The 21,836-nt window shown below is 40.1% G+C and overlaps 1 pseudogene; it reads left to right on the plus strand.

The window, feature by feature from the left end:
* Nucleotides 1-248: 248 nt before the first annotated feature.
* LOC132298040 (small nucleolar RNA R71) lies at nucleotides 249-347 on the plus strand (annotated as a pseudogene).
* Nucleotides 348-21,836: the final 21,489 nt, after the last annotated feature.

The raw sequence follows: 21,836 nt of genomic DNA on the forward strand, positions 1-21,836 counted from the left end.
TTGACTTCGGCCGCTATGTCATTGGAATTGTCAACTTGATATAAACCAACATTCTTCCTTCCACCTAGATTTCTACCATTTTTAAATGACAAAGATCGATGCATAGAATTTTCACTCATGCTCTCATATAATCACCAAACATCATCCTCATGTCTATCAAGATATGAACCACCCATGGAAACATCTACCATTCCTCAAAATTATCTGACAAACTTTCAAAGAAAAATTGCACTAATTGCCATTTAGGAATGTCGTGATGTGGACACTTCCTAAGCAAGTCATTAAGGCGCTCCCATGCTTCATGAAACAATTCCCCTTCCTCTTGTGAGAATTCTCTAATTGAGGTCATCATCGCATTGGTCTTTGAAACCGGATAGTACTTTTTCAAGAACTCTTGTTGCATTTTCGCCCAAGAACTTATCGAAAAAGACCTAAGATTGTTAAACCAATATTTTGCCTTATCTTTAAGGGTGAAAGGAAAAAGTTTGAGTCTTAAAACTTCTTCTGGCATATCATTGTATTTCACAGTGGAACACACTTCAAGAAACTCATCCAAATGCTTGTAAGGTTTTTCACTTAGAAGTCCATGATAGTTGGAAAGCATTTGAATGGTTTGTGGTTTAATTTCATAGTGATGTGCTCTAAATGGGGACAATTGAATGCATGTAAGTGCATTATATTCATTTGGCACATATCGATCTCTTAAGGCAAGAGGAGGATTCACAATTGGTGGCTCTACATGAGTACCATGATTCACTTGAGCAACGGGAGGTGGGGGTGGAACAAAATTTGGCCGAGGCATTCCCAATGGAACTTGGCCTTGTTGTTATGAAACAAATGGTCTTGGCATGCCTGATGGTACTTGGATGTTGTCATGATGCACATTGGGGTGTGACCAAGGTCCTCCACATGGTCCTCATTAATGTCCTCCATTAATGAAATAGAGTGATGAGCTACCCCTTCCCCTAGGATTACGAACAACCGATTCAAGATGAAAATCAAGCGGGATAAGAGTAGGATTTAACGACCTACGACCATGCATGCATAAATAAAACAACAACTAGCAACAAGCACGTAGCAAATAATAATCAATTCGCCTCCGCAATAAATCCATCAACAAACCTCCATATATATCTATCCCATACTCCCATGCTTTGAACAATATGCAAAGAAAGTAAAATGCCTCCATGCGGGCTCACAATTTATCTAAGAATTTAAAGACTTGCCTCCATGCAGGACGACGATTTAACTAGAGATAAAGTTAGAAAACCTCACAAAGGGTCCTTAAGCAACTTCAAATTATTTTTCAATTTTTGCTTTGCTTTGCAAATTTTTAGATTTTCATCTTTTTATGTTTTTGCTTACCTTAGCTTGCTCCTTGTTTTAGAATTTTCCTTTGCTTCACTTCTCTTGCTCTATGCACCTAACCAATCAAGAACAAATACAATAAGTAAGCAAAATAAAGTAAAATAAAGACACGACCAAAAGAGTACTAATTCCTAATTGTTTCCAAAATACGGCATTACCTCAATCCTCGGCAACGGTGCCAAAACTTGGTATGTGCTGTCATGCACCAAATTAAAAGTGCGTAGTGTAGCCAAGTTTGAATTTATAGAGTGCCACTACTACCTCTAACTACTAATATAGCTAGGGTAAGTAGGGATCATCCCAAGGGAAAAGGGGCAGTATTTGTATGGAAACAATGTTAGATTAGTAGGTCGAGTGATCAAAAGATGGTTTGTTTAATTAATTAACTACAATGTCAAGTAAATGGATGCAAGATAAAGCAATTGAAGTAGAGTAAAATATAGAGAATAATAGAGAAGGGTCTTGGGACTTTGAAGTCACCACTAAACATCACCTTCCTAGACACTCAATGTGTAATGAATAAGGGGGATTATGTGTTGCAATACTAGTGTGTGTTATTAATTGAATCAACAAATATGGATGACTAAATATATATTGTCTAGACAAACTAGTGAATAATACAACATATCAAATTGAGCCATTATTCTTTTCTTTAAGTCCACAATCAATACACATCATTAAATTAGAGAAATATATATGACTTGCATTCATAAGTATGGAACATCAAACAACAAGCATGGATTGTCCTCCCATCTAAGAAAGTAAAGCAACTACACTACAACTAAGCTAGGGATATGAAAATTAAACTAATTAAACTAAGAAAGAGGCACAATCCATCAATATATGAGTAGATATCCCCAGATTTCCGAATGCGGGTTGGCCAGGCCCACACCCGAATACCCGAGAATATCAAAAACAAATCGGTAATAAACAAACACATAGTACAAAAGAATAAATAAATTGCTGAAAAGAAACTACGACAATAATCCCATAATTAATCCTCAGAATAAATTTTCATTGATTAATAAATCTTTCTGGTACAATTAATCCTCCAATATAATACAACTCGGGAATCCATACTATGTGGACTGATTGGTTGATGAACTATACATCAACCTTCGCAATAGCACGAATCATTGTAAAATAGGGCTATTGGTCGGGTAAGTCGAACCACTGGGACTGCGCTAGTCTTAAGGCAACCTAAGTGTCTAGAGTCATTTTAGAGTGATAAGGGGTGTTCATAGAGGGTTTGTTTTATGGTCACTAAACTAGGAACTTAGAATGCATAAAATAGTAGTGCTAGTAAATGAGAGTTAGAGATAATAAAAGGGGAAACTAGAGAAGTGAATCCACCTACGCCCTAAGTACATGCTAAATCAAGACTAAATTGGGGATAAACACTATATAAGCAATGATCGAGAATTATGTAGCAACACATAGTTGTTTCATAACCAATAAAGAGTTCATGAGATTAAAACAAGAATGGTCTATCAAAAGACAACACATTTGGACTACCTAGACTAGGGTGTAGTATCAAATACATTAACTTAAGCAAAAGACCATCAAGCATTCAATCAAATGATGAAGCACATGAAAGTAAGAATCAAGCATAGTCCATCAAAGGAGGTACCTAAGCAATGGAATATCAAGCTTCAAAATTAACATGCCTTGAAAACCATTCATAGTTAATATCTTCATTGTCACTATGAAAATAAAAGCAATAAGACTAATGTAAGAATCATCAAGACAAGCTAAATACCTCACATCAATCATTTAAACATGAATATTCATTACAAGAAGTAATAAGCTCTTAAACTATGAAAAGACCAAAGTTTATACATTATAATCCCCAAAATAGAACCTAATCTAGAACATGAACATAAGGGGAGGCTTCATCACCTCCCTAGATGAGGTTTAGTTACCCATGAGTGAGCTAGGAGAAGGAAGAAGCTTGCCCTTTTTCTCCATTTTCGAGCTCCCTTCCTTTTGCTCCAAGAACCCTCTTCTTCTTGCTCTCTTCTCTCTCCTCTATCTTCTAAAAATCCAAGCTTTCTAATGTGTGGCCCTTGGGTAGCTTTTTATGCTCCAACAACACCCTCTCTCCTCCAAGGAACACCTCCAACCACTTCATAAAGAAGGAAGATGGCATTGAGGAAACCAATGTGCAAGTGGGCTGAAATGAGCCATTTCTGAAGGGCATTCTGCCTGATTTTCGAGCACACGCTTGGTGATCTCGAGCACTCTAACTTAGTACAATGTGCAACATGCTCCTCTTGCTCAGCGCTGACCTATTTTGGGAAAACTGCTATAACTTTGTGTCCCGAACTCTGAATGATGATCTGTTTGAAGATTTGAAAAGCTGATTCAGTGCTTTGAAAACTTCATGTTTTGATGAAGACCCAATTCTCAAGTCTGGTTGGTCGAAAATGGGGAGAAAGGCAGTACATCACTGCTGCCAGAAATTCAGAAATGGCATCCTTTTTGTTCAAAATTCCACAAGGCCTCATTTTTGCTTCCTTTTTGCACTTCAACCTGAAAATGCATAAGAACATGCAAATGGAGTTAATCTACATAAAATAATTAATAACTGGACTTTGTTAATGTAATTTAGGGCGCTTGAATACACAATATTCGGCGCTTATCACACCCCCAAACTTACATTTTGCTAGTCCCTTAGCAAAACTACAATGAATACTTCAATGAAAAGACAACCATGGGCATGCTACTACAAAAATATTATCCATGGTAAAATGAGATAGATACATGGCTCAAATACAACTTGAAACAGACAAAAACTGGAGATGGGGTCATTGGGAAAACTACCTTGCATATATGAAGCATTGATACAAAAAATGGGAAAAACCATTTCAACATGCATGCATCAACATCATAGTCCATATAAATAATTCAATTGTCATCTCTTAAATGGAAATAACTCAAACTCCAGTGAAAGTGAATTGGATTCTCAACATGCGGCTTTTACTTTCTTGTCCAATTCCAAGGCACAAGTTTTCAAATCAATGAATTCCCTTTTACATGAAGTCCCTAAGGCATGATTTTATTTTCAAGACAACTTTTGTTGCTTGTTAACAATTTATTTCAACACATAAGCGAAACATAGAATGGTTGTGCAATGCTAAAGTCCCTTAAGCTTTCTAACCAACCTATGTAGCAAGCGTTAGGCCAACAACTCCCAAACCAGACGGCTTTAGGGTGTTAAGTGTAGAGACACTCCAAAGGACTTAATAGCTCAAGTTGGAAAGGCTACGAACTTCAGCTAACCATGTTTATTACAATTTTTTTTGAATGACCGTGCAATGTTTAAGTCCTTTAAGCTTTCTAACCAACCCTTGTAGCAAGCGTTAGGCCAACAACTCCCAAACCAGACGGCTTTAGGGTGTTAAGTGTAGAGACACTCCAAAGGGCTTAATAGCTCGAGTTGGAAAGGCTACGAACGTCAACTGGTCATTTTTCATTTTTTTTTTTTTTTTTTTTTTCATGACATAAATCATGCCAAAGATATTCATCTATCAGGTCCATCAAATCAGATTAACTAGGCCAAGGTCAAGGTTAATCAGCTGCATGCCTCACAGTTAAGTTTCCAATGTGCATATGTGCATTGTGAAGCTTATAAGAGTGTAAATCCAGCAAGAATATAATTGAAACATTTATACAGACTAGTTTGAATCTACATGATCATTTCAACTCAAATTTTTCTTTATTTTCAAAAATTTCAATTGCTTCTATACACAAGGTATTAAACATATGTTTCATCTCCGACAAGTGTCAAGTTATACTATCATTGCTTAGCAAAAATTATGGAACCAAAAATATGCCAAGAATGCTTTGATGCACCCCCAAACTTAAATGACACAGTGTCCTCAATGTGGGACATGGATGCAAGTTAGAGACAAAAAGGACAAAGAGTATAAAAGGAACAACAATACCCAGGGGGAGGGAACGGCATTTTGAGACAAAAACCCCCAAACTTGAACTGGACTGCGCAACCTGGAGAGCAACATGAAGAACCAAAAGAAACAACCACAAACAGCATTAATAGCACAAGCATAAAGACAGAAAAAGAATGTAGCGAAAGTTAACAGAACATAAAGAATTTGCATTGCAAAAAGAGTTTACATGATGACAAAAAGAGCTGTACAGGGATCATGTCGACCAGAGCAACCTATGCATAGCAAATTCTGACAGTTTAAAAGAAAAACAAAATATACAAGAGAAATAGTTACAGATGAAACAAAAAGAGAAGGTCCACACTCGCAACAAGCTACTGTCCAGAAGGTAAACGGGCGAGGATGGAATGGAGGAGAGATTGAGTCTTACGCCGTTCAGCGGAAGCCAAACGACGGTCCTCAGCAGCGACACGACGGTCTTCAGCAGCAAGACGACGATCTTCTTCAGCACGTGAAGAAGACCCACACAGAGTCTGAGTGCACGCGGACAAAGAATTCTCAAAACGATCTAGTCGCTCATGAATACCGGCAATGGAAGCCCGGATGAAAGCCTGGTCCTGGTGAGATTCGACCGGAGGCTCTACCCTCGCAGTGGGTACGGCGGTGGAAACTGCCTCAGAAGGAGGAGGAGGTGGAGCGTGGATGAACAGGGGGGCAGGAGGCGGAGGGGTACTAGAATGGCTCAGAACATTGATCCACCGGCGCTGGGTAAAAATTTTAATTTTGTCGCCTTTTGGTTCATGGGGAGGAACAACGAAACCCTTGTGCTGAAGGAGCCGAGTGATGAAAAACGGCAAAGGCAATTTCCGATTTTCAACTCGCGGAGCCCGTGTATTATGAGCATCATGCCAAAACTTCATAAATGTGGACCAAATGAGCTCTGGGATGGAGAACCATTGGCCTTGGTCCATGGCATATAAGGCTTGCAGAAAGAGGCCCCGACGCTCGGTGCTATGCACCAAAGGGCAGACATTGTGCTTGAAGACAGTGTCAATGAACCATAGGCGTTCCGGAAGATTGGTTTTGCGGATAAAAGACCGGGGCCGAGTAGGATCGTCAATAGTGCAAATGGCAGCGGCAATCTGCGCCACAGTTAATGTATCCGGCTCCTCATATAAAGGGAGATTCTCACGATTGACAATGTCATCGGGGCACTCAATGGGCCAACCAGAAACCTGAATGATGTCGGTCATAGTGAAAGCATAGGCGGTGCCATCAATGGATGTAGTGAGAGAAATGGGTGGCTCTTCAGGGCATTGGAGATTCTGGTAGAAGAGGCGCACTACACGGGGGTAGGCAACCCTGGCAAGGGGTGTGCAAATGTGTTGCAGACGCCGGTTAGTCAATTCGGCTACAGCCCACGAAGTTGTGGGTAGAATGTCAAAGGCATCCGTGAGCGGAAATGAGAGTTCGTAGTTGAGTTGTTTGCGATCCCAAGGATCACGTGGTCGCTCACGAGTGACAGCACGGGCACCTGAAGAGGGTCGAGGAGGGCGAGAAGGACCGGCACGAGACATTTAGAGAGGTGGACTTGGTTGAGGAATTTCAGCGAACACCTGGCGTGCACCACAAAAAGGAGAAGGTGAAAATGAGTGGGGAGGAGGAGGAAACCCAAAATTTTTGACAAAGAAACAAGCCCTATTATCAACAAATCAACAACAAAGCACCAACAGAACCAAACTCCAACATTACAAGCCCATCCTCCTTGTAAAACACCATGAATGAACAAAGGAAAAGAAAAACTAAGGAAAAGGACACAAACCTGAATTTCAGGGTATCCGAGAGCAAGAAGGAAGGCAGGAAGAGGGAGGTGAGAGGATGGGGTGGTGGGGTATTGAGGTGAGTGAGAAGTGGTGTGGGTGTTGGGTTGAGGATGGGTGCGTGTGAGAGAGAGAGAAGGAGGTTGGGTGCCGGGAGGGGGAAGGTGGGTTTGTATGGTGGATGAGAGAGAATTGGTTTGGTGGTGCAGAGAGGAGATGAGGAAGGTTGTGTGAGTTGGTAGAGGTGGGGAGGTGGGTTAGTTGGTGGAGGTTTTGGTGCATGGGGGTGGCTGGGATGGTTGTGGTGGGTTGTAATTGCCGAGAGGGTGGTGAGCTTGGGGGTGGGATGGTGAGGGAGTTTGGTTTGGCATGCATGCATGCAGGAGGGTTTAGGTTGGTTATGGAGTGGCTGAGTGATGAGGTTGGTTGTGAGGTGGATTTGGTTTTGTTGGGTTTGGATGGTTCAGGCAAGATGCCGAGAGGGTGATGTTTGTGGTAGCCGAGATTGGTTTGGGGTGGCACCTGCATGGTTGCATGCATGCATGGTGTGGAGGGAAGTTGGTTTGTGACTCGGTTGGATGCATGGTGATTCATGCATTGTGGTTGCTTGGGTGAAGAGAGAGAGGGGAAGAAAGTTGGGTGGTGAGAGTGAAGAAGGTGGAGTTCGAGCACTCTAGAGAGGCTTGGCGAGTGCTCGAACTGAGAGCAGTGAGGTTGTTGTTTGGTGCAAGCAATGTCGAGCACTCTAAATGGGCTCTTAGAGTGCTCGAAATGAAGCCAGAGAGGTCGAGGAAAAAGGCAAGGAAGCTCGAGCACTCCAAATTGGAGTTGGAGTGCTCGAAAGTGGGTCAGTAGGATCAGAATGGTGTGGTTTAAAAGAGGTTGTGAGCTTGAGCAATCGGGGCTTGGGTAGGAGGATGAAGCTGGTTCTTGAAACCATTGAACCATGGAGGGACAGTGAGCATGCCAGTGAGCAAATGACTACAGTGGCATGCCATGCAACATTGAGTCCGATGCATGCAAGGGGTTAAGGCATGCAAGAATTTCTACATGGAATTTGCATGCATGCATGAAGGCAATGCATGCACTGAGAGCTGAATGCAGGCAACAGGATGCATGAATGCAATGCATGCAAGAAAAAAAATTGGCGTTAGTATTATTATTATTAACAACAATAATAATCATAGTAAGTTGGCGGAAAAGAATAAGTATTATTATTATTATTATTATTATTATTATTATTATTATTATTATTATTATTATTATTATATATATATATATATATATATATATATATATTTTTTTTCAAACTTTGCAATATCTAATGCATGAAAAAAAATGCCAACTTTCAGAACATCACACAAAGCATGGGTGGATGTAAGAAAATTTTCAAACCTTGGCAACATCACACAATGCATGAATGAAATTTCTGGAGAAAATTTTTTAAACTTGCAAATTCATTCCATTCCAATGCATGGGAAATTTTGAAGGTTTTGTTTTGAACCTTGCAATTTTTCAACTGTTTAAACATCTCAAATGCATGAAGAATTTTGAGAAAAATTTCAAACTTTTTAGTAAAAATGAGAAAATATGCACATGAGTCGCATTTGAAAAATCTAATGAAATTGCTAGAAAGCGATGGAGAATTCCGGGAATGAAAATTAGAGTTGAGAAGGTCTAAGAAAAATCAAATTTTGGGCTTTTCTAAACCGTTTCCCAGAAAAAAAATTTTGTAAGGCACGAGCAATTTCAAAGAGAAGGAAGCTTGGAACATCGAAAGAATTTATTCCCTTGCTTTGCTAAATTTAATGTCGATAGCTAGACCAAGCTAGAGCAGGCACTAATCCTCATAAATGGGATCCGTCAAGGGGACTTCCTCAACTTTTCGGGTTAGAATTGTGCCGTCAATGCAAGGCTTAAGCCTTTGGCCATTTACCTTGAAGAGTGATCCACTTGCAGGATCATGAAGTTCGATTGCTCCATGAGGAAAGACGGTAGTGACAATGTATGGACCATCCCATCTTGACCGGAGTTTACCGGGAAAGAGTTTCAAGCGGGAATTGAAAAGCCAGACCTTTTGTCCCGGGGCAAAAGACTTTTTGACGATGTGTTTGTCATGAAAAGCTTTAGTCTTTGCCTTGTAAATTTTTGCGTTTTCATACGCGTCATTACGCAATTCCTTAAGTTCATTTAATTGCAACGCACGATTAGAGCCGGCTTGTTTGAGATCAAAATTGAACCTTTTTACGGCCCAATAAGCACGGTGCTCTAATTCTACCGGGAGATGACATGCTTTGCCAAAGACAAGTCGATATGGTGACATGCCAATGGGTGTCTTATAAGCTGTCCGATAAGCCCAAAGTGCATCGTTTAGCCTTAATGACCAATCTTTGCGGTCCGGTCTAACCGTTTTTTCTAAAATGTGCTTAATCTCCCGGTTAGAAATCTCTACTTGACCACTCGTTTGAGGGTGGTAAGGTGTAGCAACCTTATGAATGACTGAATACTTAGCAAGGACGGATTTGAGATAACGATTTCGGAAATGAGATCCGCCATCACTAATGATTGCTCGGGGCGTACCAAAACGACTAAAGATGTGAGATTGAATGAAATGGATCACGACTTTATGATCATCGGTTTTGGTAGCCGCGGCTTCAACCCATTTAGACACATAATCCACCGCTACAAGGATGTACTCATAGCCATAAGAAGATGGAAATGGTCCCATGAAGTCAATCCCCCACACATCAAAAATTTCAACAATTAAAATGTTGGTGAGGGGCATCATGTCTCTTCGGGACATGGATCCAAGTTTTTGACATCGTTCACACGATTTGCAAAAATTGTATGCATCCCGGAACAAGGTAGGCCAAAAGAATCCGCTTTGAAGGATTTTGTTAGCGGTCTTTTTGGCACTGAAATGGCCTCCACAAGCAAGAGTATGGCAAAAATTTAAAATGCTTGTGGCCTCGGTTTCAGGAATACATCGCCGGATGATTTGAACCGGGCAATACTTAAATAATTCCGGATCTTCCCAAAAGAAATGCTTGACTTGGGAGAAAAATCGGTCCCTCTCTTGTTTGGACCAATGAGCTGGAATTTTGCCAACCGCAAGATAATTGACAATATCCGCAGACCATGGAAGAGTAGAATGTGAAACTTGAAGAAGTTGCTCATCAGGAAAGGAATCACGGATGGCTGCAAATTCTGAAGATTTCTCAATAAGTAAGCGAGAGAGATGATCGGCGACAACATTATCGGTCCCTTTTTTGTCCCGGATGTCAATGTCAAACTCTTGAAGTAAGAGGATCCATCGAATTAAGCGGGGTTTTGTCTCTTTTTTCCCTAACAAATGCCTAAGAGCGGCATGATCTGAAAAGACGATGACCTTGGAGCCAAGAAGATAGGAGCGAAATTTATCCAAGGCGTACACCACAGCTAGCAATTCTTTTTCAGTGGTGGTGTAGTTCAATTGGGCATCGCAGAGAGTTTTGCTAGCATAATAAATGACATGCGGAAGTTTATCCACACGTTGGCCCAAAACCGCCCCTAATGCATAGTCGGATGCATCACACATGATCTCAAAGGGAAGAGACCAATTAGGGGGTTTCATGATCGGGGCAGAGGAGAGGAGAATGCGAAGTTTGATGAAAGCTTCCATGCAAGCGTCATCAAAATTGAACAGAACATCCTTGGCTAAGAGATTACACAAGGGCCGTGAGATTTTGCTAAAATCTTTGATGAAGCGACGATAGAATCCGGCATGGCCAAGAAAAGAACGGATTTGACGGACGGAATTCGGAGGAGGAAGATTAGAGATTAACTCAACTTTTGCCTTGTCTACCCCCGCTTAGAAATGATATGTCCTAAAACAATGCCTTCTTGGACCATAAAGTGGCTTTTCTCCCAACTTAGAATGAGATTCGTCTCTTTGCATCTTTGGAGCACAAGAGATAAATTTTTGAGACACGAGTCAAAGGAGGAGCCAAATACGGAAAAGTCATCCATGAAAACTTCCAAGAACCTTTCAACCATATCGGAGAATATGGACATCATGCACCTTTGGAACGTTGCCGGTGCATTGCATAGACCAAAAGGCATGCGTCGATAGGCAAAAGTACCAAAGGGACATGTGAATGTTGTTTTCTCTTGATCTTGGGGGGCGATGGCCACTTGGTTATAGCCGGAATAACCATCAAGAAAACAATAGAAGCTTTGGCCGGCTAACCTTTCTAGGATTTGATCAATAAATGGGAGTGGGAAATGATCCTTCCTAGTTGATGAGTTGAGTTTACGATAGTCAATGCACACACGCCACCCGGTGGTGGTTCGTTGTGGCACGAGCTCGCCCGCTGAATTTTCAACAACGGTGAGCCCGGATTTCTTGGGGACAACTTGTGTGGGGCTCACCCACTTGCTATCAGAGATAGGATAGATGATTCCCGCATCTAACAATTTGATCACCTCTTTCATGACCACTTCCTTCATGTTTGGATTTAACCGGCGCTGGACCTCTCTAGTAGGCTTTGCGTCATCCTCCATATGAATGCGGTGCATACAAATGGAGGGGTCAATTCCTTTCAAATCTGCCACTGTCCAACCAATAGCTTCTTTATGCTCTTGGAGCACCGCTAAAAGGTTGGTCTCTTGGTCTTTTCGAAGGTCCGAGGCAATAATGACCGGAAGGGTTTGCTTTGGACCAAGGAACACATACTTGAGATGGGCCGGGAGCGGCTTAAGCTCAAGTTATGGCGGAGATAACAATGATGGGACCGGAGGAGTGGTGGAAAGTTGGGGAAGTGGTTCTTTTGGAATTTTCCAAGGAGGTACATCCATGATAGCATTAATATCAAGCAAGGAATTGACTTCTTGAATGGCTTGATCAACATCAAAGTTTGAGAAGTCAAAATGAGACATGCAAGTTTCAAGGGGATCTTTGCTTAGGATGAAGGGGAGAGATTCTTCGACCACTTCATCAATGACATCCACAAGAAAACAATCATCCTCATTGGAGGGATGTTGAGTTGCATGAAAGATGTGGAGTTTGACTTGCATGTTTCCAAAAGCAATGTCCATCACCCCGGTTCGGCAATTAATTGATGCATTAGCCGTAGCTAAAAATGGCCTACCAAGGATCACGGGAATGTGCTTTTTTGGGTCATGGACTGGTTCCGTATCAAGAACCACAAAATCTACCGGGAAGTAGAATTTATCCACTTTGATGATAACGTCCTCAAGAATACCTCGTGGATGCTTGACCGATCTATCGGCAAGTTGCAAAACCACGGAAGTCGGCTTAAGATCTCCCAAACCAAGTTGTAGGTAGACCGAGTATGGAATTAAATTCACACTAGCTCCTAAGTCAAGGAGGGCCCTCTCAATTTTGCTGTCACCAATGACGCACGAGATTGTGGGGTCACCCGGATCCTTATACTTCGGGGGAGTGCTGTGCTGAATGATAGCACTAACATTTTCAGTCAATCTCACTTTTTTTGGCAAATGATTTTTAGAAGTGCGCTTTTGAGTGCACAAATCTTTGAGAAATTTTGCATAGGGAGGGATTTGCTTGATAGCATCCAACAGGGGCAAGTTAATCTTCACTTGCTTGAAAACTTCCCACATGTCTTGAATTTTACAATTCTTGTTCCCAAAATGTGTCAACTCTTGAAGACGTTGAGGAAACGGAGCTTTTGGCTCATAAGTAGTTTCCACATTTGGGGAGACATGTGTGGGATTTCCGTGAATGGTATTGGGACAAGAATTTGGATTAGAAGAGCTTGAATTTGGATTTTTCAACGGAGAAACTTCCTCACTCTTGTCTCCATCGACCTTGTTGTCCACCACTCTACCACTCCGAAGGGTGGTGATAGCTTGAACTTGTTCATGAGTCGGCCCACTCGGAGGAGGGGTTTCGTCAATCACATGCATTCCTCTAGGATTTTCAAAAGGTTGAGAGGGAAGCTTGCCCTTGTCCTTTTGAAGCAATTGATTCACCGAGTTAGTTATTTGGCCCACTTGATTTTCGAGATTAGCTATGGATTGAGTATGAGAGTGAACCATTTGGAGAGTAGGCTGCAAGGATGTCAAGAGTTGCTTGTTGGCATCCATTATTTGCTTATTTAATGATTCCATCATTTGCTTGTTTGCAGCTACTATCTCGTCAGTTGGACACACAGGAGGTTGATTGGAGACATTTGGATTGTAAGGAGGACGGTAGCTTGAAGAGGCTTGGAAAGGTCTACCTTGATATTGAGAAGAGGGCTGATTTTGCCGCCCTTGGTTTTGGAATTGGGAATTCTGTGGGGCTTGTTGCCGCCACGAGAAATTCGGATGATCTCGCCAACCCGGATTGTAGGTGTTAGAATATGGATTGTTCCCGGGCCGCGAGAACATGGCATTAGCTTGCTCTTGGTTGGGACTAGGAAATTGCTCCGGTGTGGGGCAATCTTCTGAGAGATGGAATGGACTAGTACATGAAGCACAAACTGAACTTGCCGAATTTTGAGACAACGAAGGAGGAAGATGTGGTGCCATCAATTGGTAGAATTTATGAGCGATGGCATCCACTTGAGATGATTCCTCCCTTATTGACTTTGGTTGACAAGGGTTGGTGTTGTTTGGAGTGGTTGCGGTCGGAGCCCTACGAGAATTGTGTTGAAGTGAATTTTCACTCAAATTCTCAAGTAAGGTCCAAGCCTCATCCGCATTCTTGGACATGAACATCCCACCACAAGAAGAATCAACCATGAATCTATGGGTTTCGGTCAAGCCAGCATAGAAAGCTTGCACTAATTGCCATTTTGGGATCAAATGATGAGGACACTTCCAAAGAAGATCTTGTAACCTTTCCCAAGTCTCGTGGAGTTATTCTCCATCAACTTGAGAAAAGCTTAGAATGGAACGCCTCATTTGGTTGGTTTTACTCACCGGATAATACTTCTTAAGAAATTCTTGTTGCAATTGAGCCCAAGAAGTAATAGAGTTGGGAGCGAGGGAGTTCAACCAATATTTTGCCCTATCCTTTAGGGAGAATGGGAAAAGATGGAGATGAAGTGCATTGTCCGGAAAACCTCTCAACCAGATGGTCGAACAGATTTCAAGGAACTCATCAAGATGCTTATATAGATCTTCATTATCAAAGCCATGAAATGATGGAAGCATTTGAATGGTACTAGACTTGATCTCATATTGAGCTGTATCGATGTTTGGCATCACTATGCAAGATGGAGAAGCATAGGTGGTAGGGATGAAATGATCTCTAAGAGTCATTGGCTCGATATTAGGAATTTCAGCCCTTTCATTCCCCGGATTTCCTACGTTATCCCCCATTATATTGAATTCAGTTCCAAGGTCCCTTATAAGAGTGGGTTCCCTAAGGTTCCGTCTAAGAGTTCTTTCAAGAGAGTTAATATCAATGGGAGAATCGATTGTGGGTAAGGAAAGTGACCTACGACCGAACATCAACAACAAAGCATATACTCAACAAAGTAATTCATCAACCACAACTCCACATACGATGTTCCCTTTCTCCTCAATTATCAAGACAGAAAATGTAAATGGCCACGACAAGGACCGATGCTTGAACACAAAATATAAACAAGTTAAGAGCCTCGACAAGGGCTTCACAACTAAATTAAACACATACACAATATTCACAATGCGAAACTAGAAGTCAAGAGACTTACCTGGGGTCCTCTAGACTTACAATTTGCTACCAATCCCACGGCGAGCTCCGAGTCCCTAGAATCTTACAACACAAAGATGATCAAAACACACAAGGAATATTCACAAGACACAATATTCACAATCAAACTAAAATTAACCCTAAACTTTGGTTGCTAAACCGTTTGCAGTCCCCGGCAACGGCGCCAAAAATTGATCGGTTGATCAACTATACATCAACCTTCGCAATAGCACGAATCATTGTAAAATAGGGCTATTGGTCGGGTAAGTCGAACCACTGGGACTGCGCTAGTCTTAAGGCAACCTAAGTGTCTAGAGTCATTTTAGAGTGATAAGGGGTGTTCATAGAGGGTTTGTTTTATGGTCACTAAACTAGGAACTTAGAATGCATAAAATAGTAGTGCTAGTAAATGAGAGTTAGAGATAATAAAAGGGGAAACTAGAGAAGTGAATCCACCTACGCCCTAAGTACATGCTAAATCAAGACTAAATTGGGGATAAACACTATATAAGCAATGATCGAGAATTATGTAGCAACACATAGTTGTTTCATAACCAATAAAGAGTTCATGAGATTAAAACAAGAATGGTCTATCAAAAGACAACACATTTGGACTACCTAGACTAGGGTGTAGTATCAAATACATTAACTTAAGCAAAAGACCATCAAGCATTCAATCAAATGATGAAGCACATGAAAGTAAGAATCAAGCATAGTCCATCAAAGGAGGTACCTAAGCAATGGAATATCAAGCTTCAAAATTAACATGCCTTGAAAACCATTCATAGTTAATATCTTCATTGTCACTATGAAAATAAAAGCAATAAGACTAATGTAAGAATCATCAAGACAAGCTAAATAACTCACATCAATCATTTAAACATGAATATTCATTACAAGAAGTAATAAGCTCTTAAACTATGAAAAGACCAAAGTTTATACATTATAATCCCCAAAATAGAACCTAATCTAGAACATGAACATAAGGGGAGGCTTCATCACCTCCCTAGATGAGGTTTAGTTACCCATGAGTGAGCTAGGAGAAGGAAGAAGCTTGCCCTTTTTCTCCATTTTCGAGCTCCCTTCCTTTTGCTCCAAGAACCCTCTTCTTCTTGCTCTCTTCTCTCTCCTCTATCTTCTAAAAATCCAAGCTTTCTAATGTGTGGCCCTTGGGTAGCTTTTTATGCTCCAACAACACCCTCTCTCCTCCAAGGAACACCTCCAACCACTTCATAAAGAAGGAAGATGGCATTGAGGAAACCAATGTGCAAGTGGGCTGAAATGAGCCATTTCCGAAGGGCATTCTGCCTGATTTTCGAGCACACGCTTGGTGATCTCGAGCACTCTAACTTAGTGCAATGTGCAACATGCTCCTCTTGCTCACCGCTGACCTATTTTGGGAAAACTGCTATAACTTTGTGCCCCGAACTCCGAATGATGATCGGTTTGAATATTTGGAGAGCTGATTCAGTGCTTTAAAAACTTCATGTTTTGTTGAAGACCCAATTCTCAGGTCTGGTTGGTCGAAAATGGGGAGAAAGGCAGTACATCAGTGCTGCTAGGCAGTTCTGCGCACCTCTGTTATGAAGATCATAACTCTCTGCTCCGAACTCCGAATGATGAACCACTTGAAGATTTGGAAATTTGATTCAGAGATCTAAATCTTTCATGTTATGATGGAAGTCTAGTTCTTGAGTTTACTAGGTCGAAAATGGCGACAAAAGTCAGGATCACTGCTGCCAGAAATTCAGAAATGGCATCCTTTTTGTTCAAAATTCCACAAGGCCTCATTTTTGCTTCCTTTTTGCACTTCAACCTGAAAATGCATAAGAACATGCAAATGGAGTTAATCTACATAAAATAATTAATAACTGGACTTTGTTAATGTAATTTAGGGCGCTTGAATACACAATATTCGGCGCTTACCATGGACCCCTAGAAAATCCAAACTAAATAATATCTACATTTTGAAAACTGAATATTAAACGAATCTCTTAAATAGAAGCAGAAGAATGAAGTAGACCGATCTCTGCTCACCACGAACAACCTCTACTCCTAACGAACACCTGAAAAATAATGGTGAGTCAGGCCCACAAATAAGTTCTACTCTACTACAGTCCAAGCAGAGATCCGATACACATATACATCCTATTCAACTCAACAATAGCTATATAGTCCGTACATAGATATATCTACACTAAAGGACTCTCACTGGACCACAAAGGGGGTCTTAACCTGAACAGAAGGCAACATGCAAAACGCACCTGAGTGGACATGAGTACCTAAGCCTAACAATACCTCTACCATCATAGCCAGCTACGTATCCTACTGCATATATGCTCCCTAACCGTCGATCCTGAGACTCAAGCTCATTTCGAGGTTTCATAAAAATATGTTTAAAGTCCATCATATCCCTCCAAGGTAAGTCCAGTTAGTCACTCAACTTGTCCAGCTTCTTTGACTTAACATAAACAGCAAGTAATCCAATTAGTCATTCAGCTTGTGCAGCTTCTTTGACTTAATATAAACAGCAAGTAATCCAATTAGTCATTCAGCTTGTGCAGCTTCTTTAACTTAATAATAAGTAGGATTTTATTCCTATAATCCATTCCATTATTCTGATATAGGTAGGATATAGTATTTTGAAACTAATCCGTCCCTAGTATGCCACCGTCCTATACCAGTGCATACAATCCATCCATCTAGCAGTTGATAAAACATATAATGAATACAAATACCAACTAATCCGCAGAATCCATATAACTGACAGAACATGAATAAATCTTTACATCAATTAATTCTATAGCAAGCATAATAACATTGGCCAATTATCATGCTTATATTTTCAGTCCAACAATTGATACGACAAATGCTAAAATTTAAACATCAATTTAATCCTTAACAAGCATAACAAAAATATATGATTTGACATGCTTATTTTTCCATTAATACATGATTTGAAACATATAATCACTGAACTAAAATTGCTAAAATAAATCCAAGCAATTTAATTTTCCATAGCCAAAACCAGTATGCATAAATTGTTAAGAAATTGTTTTATAACCCTGTGTTGTCCAATTCCTTAAGCATATGAAGTGTATTATGCATTCTCGAACCTTCCAAAGTCCATTTAACCCATTTAGATTAATTAAAATAGGTTTTAAAATAATTTTGGGCAATTAAAACCAACATCCAGGCCACGGTCCAACTGAGCGGGTTAAGTTGCCAACTGAGCAGGCTGAGTTCCCAATTGAGCAGGCTGAGTTCCCAACTTAGTCGGCTAAGTTGGTGCTGAAGTCGTCTTCTTCGTCTGTTCAGCCTCTGTAGACCCTAAAACCCCATAGTTAAGGCCTCTAAGCTTCAACCTAAGTCTCATACGTCCATACTAAATTATTTTAAGTGTTTTAGTAGGCAACGAATCAACTTAAACAATAGTTCATGCATAAAAATTTAAGAATAAAGAAGTCACGAACAAGCATATATAATCATGAAACTCTCTATTTTAGTCCGACTAAGCATACATGATTATTCCGTTTTAATTATTTAAGTCTCCTGGAATATCCTAGGCATGTATAGAAACACAGATCAAAGGGAGAGAGTAAGAGAAGAACTTGCCTCTTAAGGATTTCAGATTGAAACCTTAAACCTCCTTCTCTGTGTTCTTCCCCTGATTTCGGCGACTTGGTTGCCGTCCAACCTTCTGCTCCTCTGTCCTAACCCCATGAACAGTCTCTCCTTCTTCCTCCTAAGGTTTGGCCTTGACCCCATCGGCCAAGGCTCTCTGTTTCTCGCCCTCTATATTTTACGTGATGGGTTTGTAAAAACCCCTAGCAGACACAAACTTATATATATATATATACTACTTATAATTTCACCTAATCCTAACCCCTCTCCAATTCCTTCCGTCAATAACCAAGAAAAGAAAAAGAAAACAAATAAATAATATATATATATATATATATATATATATATATATATATATATATATTTATAAGTCTGCTAAAACTAACGTGATAATGTACATACATAAATAATTATTAACATTATAACTATATAAATTATACATATAATATAAAACTGATTATAGTTATATTAATATTAACTATTAATAACAATTAATAATTAAAATAACTATACATATATACCCATATATATGTGTACAACCATCCATAGGTAAATATTCGTACCCATCCAACTCCCATCCAAGTAGTCCATGCGACCCATTGGGTTGGTCCATTACTACTATACACATCTATCATTTAAAATATAATAAAAAATAAAACATAAAGCAATTTAAATCATTTAATCCTAATAAAATTACAATTAAACCACGTATCATTTAAACAAGTAAAACACCCAATTAACTAATTACACAAACACCTAATTAAATCAAATAAATCACATAAGCAATTAATACAAATAATCATATAATCATGTAGCCACATAAACACATAGCCACGTAAGCACATAATTAAATAAAATGTAATAAAATAAATAAGTAAATTCCCTTTTTATCCTTTTGAAAACTAGGGGTATTACATTCTTCCCCCCTAACAAAAGGAATTCCGTCCTCGGAATTTATAAAACTCTGAATTATTTTTCTTTTAAATTCATTTCCGTTTCACATGGACTCTGCCTCTGTGTATGGGCTCCACTGAATTCCAAAGCATCCAAAAAAATGTGGTTCCTATTTTTAAGAAACCCAAAAACCTTACCACATAGAAATTATATCTAACAACGCAATCTTACCCAATATTGAGTCAAGGGTAACAATACATAATCCTCCAAGTTTCATAGCATATATGCACAAAACTCCTATGCACCCATCGCTAACTATTTGGTAACGCAAATCTATAGGCTACTACCTCAATAGATAAACAAAATCCTTAAAAAGTTAATTTAATAACTAAAACTAACCTTCTTCCAAAAATTGCCTTGCTTCCTATATGGAAGACAGCACGAACAACGACTTCCTGATAAAAAACTCTATTGTGATGACCCTGTGGGCGAGTGTGCCGTGGGTGGGTGCGAAAGACACTGTCAAGCTACCACACTGACGAGCTACAGGTACACAGTCCCACAGCGCCTGGATAGAGGAAAGGTGAAGTGCTTATATGTAAGTGTGTCATCTCCAATTGGTATGAGGCCTTTTGGGGTAAAGCCCAAGAGCAAAACCATGCGGGCTCAGGCCCAAAGCGGACAATATCATACCATGTGGTGGATGTGAGTGGTTACAAATGGTATCAGAGCTTGACCCAGCCGAAATTATACCAACGGGGATGTAGGGCCTCCAAGGGGGTGGATTGTGATGACCCTATGGGGGTGTGCCATGGGCGGGTGTGAGAGACACTGTCAGGCTACCACACTGGCGAGCTACGGGTACATAGTCCCACATCGCCTGGGTAGAGGAAAGGTGAAGTGCTTATATGTAAGTGTGTCATCTCCAATTGGTATAAGGCCTTTTGGGGTAAAGCCCAAGAGCAAAACCGTGTAGGCTCAGGCCCAAAGCGGACAATATCATACCATGTGGTGGAGTGGGTCGTTACATGAACCATCAAATAGACCTCAAGAGTATTCCATTTAAGCACTATGCCTTGACCATCACTAGATTCATAGCATCAATACACATAGACATGCATCAATATCACAAAACCTAGAGATAAACATATGAACATCTATTCTAGCATACATAGACATATGAATAGAATGAAATGATCAATTGGAAGTATTAAACTACATAAATCATGGTAGAAACATGATTTATATATATATTAAAGGTCAAGACAAGAATTACAACACTAATCCCCATTAATTACAAAACATCAAAATTTAGGAAGCATGCTTAGGGCTAGCTCTAGCCCCAAAAAGATGTTTAGCCACTCATTGATGTTGACATCTAACCCTCAAAGGCTATCTCTATGCTAGAAATGATCTTCTTCCTCCTTGGTGGAAACACTAGAAGAGAGAGGAAGAACTTTCCCAATTTGTGTATTATTTCTCTAATCTCTAGCCAAGTCTCCCTAATCTCACCAACCTCCTTACTCAAAATAGCCAAAATCCTTATATATGTAGCTCAAATGTCATACCCTATGGTTAGAACTAGTGCACTATGACCTCCCAATGATTGCACCACGAGCACCTATTTCATTTGGCTTGAAATCAACTTTTCACGAAACTTAAGGTAATTCGATCGATCTCAAAGTTGGTTCGATCAATCGAACCTTGGCGGCGCCTTTTTGGAATAAAGACAAGGCTGAGATATTTTTGAGAAAAAGACAAAAGTGGTAGGTGAGGATAAGATCAAAGATGTTCGATTGATCGAAGAATTGTTGGATCGATCAAAGAAGGCATTTTACTAAGGATAAGGATAAAAGGCTCGATCCATCTTGGCATTGTTGGAACGATCACTGTGTGATCGATCTAAGCTCTGTTCGATCGATCAAAAAGTGCTTCCTTTCACCAACTTGCTTCCACTTTGCTCCTTTCTTCCATTGAGCTTGAGATTGCATCTTTTATGCTCTAATTCAGCTGGATTAACTTATTTTGGGGATAAGTGCCTGAAAAGGGAAATAACATGAAATTATACTAAAACGGGAAAATAAGATAGGATAAGGTACTAGAACATTTAAACTTAAGGGGTTTAAATGCGCACTTTTCAGTGCTCATCACATGCTTTGATTTTGAGTATTCAAACCCTAAAGCTAAAGTTGTATTGTGCTGATATAAGGATTGTGATTGAACTTTGTGATATACTCATGCTATGTTTAACTGTACAAAACTGTGAACATGAGTACTACAGTGAAAGAAGACTGTGTAAGGTGCTGGTGAATTGATCTCAAGAGGAATTTCCCATTTTACCCCTCATACCCTAAGTGCAGCAGATTGCAGTTTTGAGGCAGTAACTTGGAATTTTGTGTTGTCCAGCCTATTTTAATTATAGAAAAGACTTCTTTAAACTGATTTACATCTGTAATGGTGTGTGTGGTGAGCTATGAGAGCTTATCAGGTCCAAGCAAGGTTGTTTAGGACAGAGGGAGTGCTTGTGTGCACTGTGGT

Source organism: Cornus florida, unplaced genomic scaffold, assembly GCF_030987335.1.
Source record: "Cornus florida cultivar Cherokee Brave unplaced genomic scaffold, ASM3098733v1 CherokeeBrave_3.0.0_Hap2_Chr02, whole genome shotgun sequence".
Classification (NCBI taxonomy): Eukaryota; Viridiplantae; Streptophyta; class Magnoliopsida; order Cornales; family Cornaceae; genus Cornus; species Cornus florida.